Source organism: Vulpes vulpes, chromosome 1, assembly GCF_048418805.1.
Source record: "Vulpes vulpes isolate BD-2025 chromosome 1, VulVul3, whole genome shotgun sequence".
Lineage (NCBI taxonomy): Eukaryota > Metazoa > Chordata > Mammalia > Carnivora > Canidae > Vulpes > Vulpes vulpes.
In genome coordinates this window covers 141,073,584-141,080,032 of record NC_132780.1, presented here as the reverse complement: position 1 = coordinate 141,080,032, position 6,449 = coordinate 141,073,584, and positions in this window count along the sequence as shown.

Sequence of the window (6,449 nt, the reverse complement as noted above, 5' to 3'; positions counted from 1 at the left end):
CCAAATGAAGGCAAGGGAGTGCTTTCTTGAGACTGGTTTCCATCTTAATCAACAAAGAGATATCTGCTGGCCAGGCTTCTGGCTCCTCCCTCAGACTAGAGCCTCTGTGAGGACAGGGAACAACCTGAGGGCAGAGGCCACATCACCCCCTCAGAAGGGAGCCACCTGAAGGCAGGACTTTATTTCTTTTGTTAACAGACTACCTCCCCTCCATCCCACCACCACCAAAGGCAGATGCAAGTTTTTAAAAGTTGTTTGGGATCCCAGCCCCCTCGTCCTGAGGAGACCCAGACCCCGCCCTCCACCCATAGGCACCTCAGCCTGAGGGGTCCTTTTCCCATGAACTCCCGCTCCCCTCCCTTCCAGCTCTTCCCCCTTCTGAGTGGCTTCCATCCCTTCCTCTGCAGCCTTCCGCCAGGCCCTATCTCTGCCTTTTCCCTTTCCAAGCAGATTGTAAATATTTACCGGTTCCCCTCCCCTACTCCCCAAGTCCTGATGGGTGGTGGCCTGTGCAGGTGGCTGCATATTCTCTCCCCCAACAATTCTGAGGCCAACCCAGCAGGGCTTGGAGATTACCTCCTCCACTCGCCACCCCCACCCCCCGTCTCTAGGCTGGGGTATGCTAAAGCCACCCCTAGAAAAGGAGAAGTCATTCTATACCAGGGCACGGCACATATAGCTGGTAGTCCATAAATGCTGGAGGATGGGAGGAAGAGAAGAGGAAGGGAGGGGAAAAAGATTCCATAGGTTTTTCCTCCAAATTCATTACACTTCTCTCTCGGCCAGTTCTTCTTAGCCTCTAGCCTCCCTGACTCATGCTGTAGGTAAGGCCCACTTTCTCCTGATGAGACCTCTATAGAACTGATTTGCTTTCCTCACTCCAAAACTTTGGACAATACTTCCTTGTCCTGATCTTCCCACCAGACTTCCCACCAAGCCAGACCCCTGGTCTTTGAGTCTATAATATACATGTCCCTCCTTCTTCAAACTTCATTCTACCCCCCACATGCCAATAAAACACTATGGTTGAGAAGAGACAAAGGTCCCAGCCCCAGGGAAGTGACCACTTAGTTGGGTGATTTAGTTATGATTGCTAGGTAACAATCTTCCCAAAACTTCATAGCTTGAAACGGCAATAGTTGGTGCATTTGCTCATGACTGCGTATGTTTGGGCAACAGATAGCTTCTCACTCTATGTGTTGTTGGCAAGAGCAGATCCATTGGGCCTAGAGAATCCAAAATGACCTCGCTCGCACATCTGGTGCCTCAACCCGGGATGATTGGAACAGCTGGGAGCTGATCCTGCCCTGAGCCTCTCTCCTTCTCTCTGCATGGCTCTCTCCAAGGGAAGTTGGACTTCCTTACAACATGGCAGCTGCCTTTCAGGAGGGCAAAATGGAAACCACATTGTCCCTGAAGATGCGGGCCAAGAAGCCCCAGAACAGCCCTTCTGCGATGTTCTCTTAGTCAAAGCAGGTTCTCCTGCCAGCCCAGATGCAAAGGAGGAAAAATAGACTCTACTTCTTGATGAGAGGATGGCACGTGTGCCCAGGGATGGGAAGAACAGTTGGCAGCCGAGGCTGCCCACAGGCCACCACGATGGTCCTCACATATGAAACAGATCCAGCACCACCAAGGTCTGTGTGGATCTGCCCAGCTTCATTGCAGGAGGGAAAAGAGTTGGCTGGCAGGTTCCTTGGAGAAGCAAGTACTCCCAAGGCCTTTGGGGCTAGGGCCAGGATCCTTCCCTGCTTAGGAAAAAAAGAAAGGGACTCAGGCTGGGCAGATCGGAGTTGAGAAGGAGCACTGTGTATCTCCAGGGGGAAAAAGTGGCCAGGCCAGAGGGGAGGGTGTGAGTCCCACAGAGGGAGAGATGAGCTGGGACAGCTCGGCGCTGGGCTTCCCTCCAGAGTGGGGGATGAGCAGGTCTTATACAACCAGAGGATGCAACGTTTTCATTTTATCCTTCTTTTCCCCATAGTCTATTTAAAGACTGTTTCTCTCCTCCAAGGCTGCATGTTGCAATTTCTTTCATGCTTAGGTTTCGGATCTTCCACTGACAAGCCCCAGCCCCTGGAGACATCTCTTGCCTTGCCTTACCACACTTGGGGACTCTGGATTTCAGCCCTGGGTTTAGCCACCACCACATCCTCCCCCTGTCCCACTTTTCTTCTGGCTGTTTGTATTCAGTCTAGACAATTCATTTTTACTTGTTGATGCTCTGCCCTAGCCCCGGGGCAACCACGGTATGGTGGACCAAGCACTAGAACTGCAGTCTGGAAAGCTGGTTTAAATTCTGGCTTGGCCATTTCCTGGCTGTGCATAAATTCGGGCTCGTTATTTGCCCTCTCTGAGCCTCCTACTTCCCAACTGGCAAGCAGAAACCATGAGCCCCATCCGCAGGGGGAAATGGTGCCTGGCACTGACTGAGAGGCCTCTCTGCCCCTAATCCCTACTGCTGGCTCTGAGTCCCCTCCTTGTCCAAGCCTGTTCAAGTGTCTCCACCTGTCAGCAAGCCCCCTCCAACTCCCACTGCCACTGCTGGCCTCACCCACCTCCATGACCTTGGGATGAACCTTTCAGTCACCAGGCCTCAGGTTCTCAATTTCAATCATTTGACAAACATTAATTAAGCACGTATTATGTTCCAGGCACTGTTCTAGGAGCTGGAGGTACAGCAATGAAGGAAACAGAAAAATCTCTGCCTGCCCGCACTTTGCCAGCATTCTAGTGGGGTCAGAGGTGGAGGGCAGAGAGACAGACAAAAGGGAAAGTAAGCTTTAGAGCTACATTGTTCAAAATATTAGCCACTAGCTACATGTGTAAACCAAGCACTTGTAATGTGGCTGCTCCCAACTGAGAGGCACCATAAGAACAAAACACATGCGGCGCCTGGGTGGCTCAGTCAGTTAAGGCTTCAGCTCAGGTCCTGATCCCAGAGTCCCGGGATCGAGCCCCACATCGGGCTCCCTGCTTAGCAGGGGTCTGCTTCTCCCTCTCCCCCTGCTTGTGCTCTCTCTGTCAAATAAATAAATAAAATTTTAAAAAATGCATCAGATTCAAAGATTTCAAACAAAAGGGAAATCTCTCCTTAATAATTTTTATAGAGATTAGAGGCTGGAATGGTATTTTTAGATATGTTGGGGTTAAGTAAAATGTATTATTAAAATTATTTTCACTTGTTTCTTTTAATCTCCCTAAATCTGACTCCTAGAAAATTTCAAATTACATGTGTGGCTCACATGACAGCTCTACTGGACACCGCTATTCTAGAACGGGTGAGAAGATGATGGCACATATTATGGGGAAAAAGAAGGGAGGTGAGAAGGAAGATCCAAGTGCAGAGTGAGGAAGCAGTGTCAATTGTAAACGCACTGGCCAAGGTAGCTGCCCTGAGAAGGTAACAGGACTTGAAGGTAAGAGAGCCCCACGTTGCCATGTCTAGAAGAGTGCTCCAGGAAGAGGAGACCACCAGTGCAAAGGCCCTGAGATGGGAGAGAGCCCACAGTCTGGGAACAGAGAGGCCATAGTAACTGTTGCTGAGTGACCAAGGGAGTGGTCAGAGGTCATAGAGCCAGGGAGGTAGACAGCCCAGATGGTTCCAGGCCTTTCCAGGCCATCGTATGAACTTTTGTTTTTTCTCTGAGTAAAATAGAGTCTCTGCATTGTTTTGAGCCAAATGGTGACATGATTTGGCCCACAGATTCACAGGCTCACTCTGGCTATGGTGTGAGAATCAACTTAAGGTGGGGGGTGAGGGTCAGAGAATTGGGAGGCCAGTTCGGAGGCTCCAGCAAATACCCACTTGGGATGACAAGAGTCCTTACCACACAGGGCTGTGGTGTGGATTCCGTGTTAACCAATGGAAGAGCCAGCAGGTGCAAAGTGCCTACTAGACCAAATGCTCAGTCAGGGTCAGGGACCTTGCCTCCCCTCCCCACAGTGTAGCCAGGAGAGGCAGAAGTCGCCACCACACCCTCAGCACCTCCACCTGGAGGGATGCAACAGCCTCCTTTTGGCCTCGCTGCCTCCTGCCTGCCACACTACTGGGTGTTCCTTTTAAAACCTCTCAATTGTTGCTCATCTCTGATAGGCCAGAAGCTCTTGACATGGCATTGCAAGCTCCCTGTGAGCTAACCCTGCCTCTCTCCTGCCTCTACTCACCATCACCCACTAGAGAGTCCCCCTTATACCTTTGCTCATACCGCCCCTTCTGCCTGGAATATCTGCTTCAACCACCCCCTCCTCCCAGTTCTATCTTCTCCTACCCATTCTTTAAGGGGCTACCAAGAGGTAATGTCAAGAACCCCCGACTCCGCCACCCCCAATACATCTCAAATGAACAGATGCTCCCTCACATTTTACGTATCTTTCTATTCATGGATTTATCATTTCTGTGACTCCTCAGCCACCCACCCTCACCAGATCCTTGAGGAGCGAAATCGTCTTATTTATAACAGCATCCTTTGCCCTAACGTGGTGGCTGGCCCAATAAATATGGTTTGAGGGAGTAAAAGGCAAGAGGAAGTGGATTTGGAAGCATTGCTCACAAATGCCAAAGACCTAGATAGCTTCTACCCTCACTAGGACCACAGGAGAGAAGGGCCTACCCAACAAGGAGGGGCAGGGAACCCTCTCAGGGGCAACCAGAGCTGTGCATCCATCTTCCAAGGGCTCAAGGAACTCCAGGACCCACTATGTAAAACTTAATTACACCCTGAGGACACAGGTCCCCATAAGCACCGCCTTACCGCTCGCAGCCTGCTGTAGCCAAGCCCCATAGCCAGACCCAGCCCTCTCCAGTACCCTGGGCAGCGAGATCAGACGTGTGGCCAGTTCCTTCCTCTACCAAGGGATGGGGCCTGGATCACGTGATTCTTGAAGGCAGAACTGCTCATGGCAGGCCCTGGGTCCTAAGACACTCCCTCCCCCATTTCAGAGCCCCTCCCCCCATGTCATGGCAGAGGGTAGATGGGGTCCCCCAGGATCAGTTCAGCCAGAACTGGAGCACTGTGGGCCCCAACACATAAGGTGGGCTGCTCCATTGCCTACATACCTGGGACTCCTTTCCCGGACCTAAGAAATATGCCATTTTTCCCCAAAGGGAGGAAGGAAAGGGGGCAGCAGGAGGGAGTCTGGAACAAAGACCCAATGGAGAAGGAGAAACCAGGAGGAGCTTTGAGATCAGAATTAAATTCTTTAATACAAAATGCTTTTTTTTTTTTTAAGATATATCTGTATTTCTTTGTTGTTGTTTAAAAATAAATATGTACTACGGAATATCTCGAAAAACTGTACTAGAGACAAAGATGTGATGTTAATATCTTTTTCCCCCACAATTATTACGGATAAACAGTAGCACCAATAAATAAATGATAACAAATATTAAAATTAAAAAAGGAGAGAGATTTAGTATGTAGAATTCTCTATTTTTTCTTGTTTTGTTTTTACATATAAAAAACAGAATAGCAATGTCTATTTTATCAGAATCACATATATACATAAACATATATATATATATATATATATATATACACACAAACGCAAGTTGCCAAATATATATATAGTCTGTAGATGTATATTGAAACCTTATTTCAAAGGAATGTGTGGTGGGGAGCCGGGGGCAAGGGGAGGGCAGAGCTGAGTGTTAGCAAAATTAAATATCTGCTCAGGACAAGCTAGTGACTGTCACCGATCAGGGAGAGAGAGATTGGAAACATGAATCTTAAACACAAAGACCGGTACATATAAGAGCGCAAGAGAGAGCAATAGAGAGATACATCTCATAAATAGTTGAAATTAAATATTAACCAAGAATACTGAAAAAAACCCTACTCTTTAATTAAATTAACTGTTTTAATTTCTAATTAAAAAGGGATATTAAATAATTATCGTATATAAAACACTTTCTCTGCCTCCATGGTGGGCACGTGGATCCTGCCCTGTCTCTCTGTGCCGCGGGAAGGGTCGGGTCTGGGGACAGAGGAGGGTGAACCACTCACACACACGCAGCCAGGTCTCCTGGGGGGACAGAACTAGTGGTTTCAATGGTCTGAGGACGTCAGGCCCTCCTGGGCTGCACCAGGGAAGGAGAGCTGGGAGATGGCCAAGGCAGGGGGCCCTTCCCTCGGAGGACAAGTTGCCACCAGGCGGCCCTTCCTCCACCAATGTCTCTCTTCTTTTCGCCAAGACCTCTGTTGGCGGCACCCTGGGCTTGTCAGGAGCAAGTGAAGAGTAGGTGAAGGCTGCCCAGTCTCCTGAATCTTCCAGGCAGTGCCCCTGGGGGCAAGATGCCCGTGCAGCATGTGGAGAGGATCCTCAAAGTACAGCAGTGTCCTGAGGCTCCCCGAACTCCTAGTCAGAGCCAGTGTCCTCGTCCCTGTACCTGTCGTCTGTCCATTTGACTCGGGGTAGAGGCTTGGGGCCAGGGCTGGGTTTGTCAGTGTCCC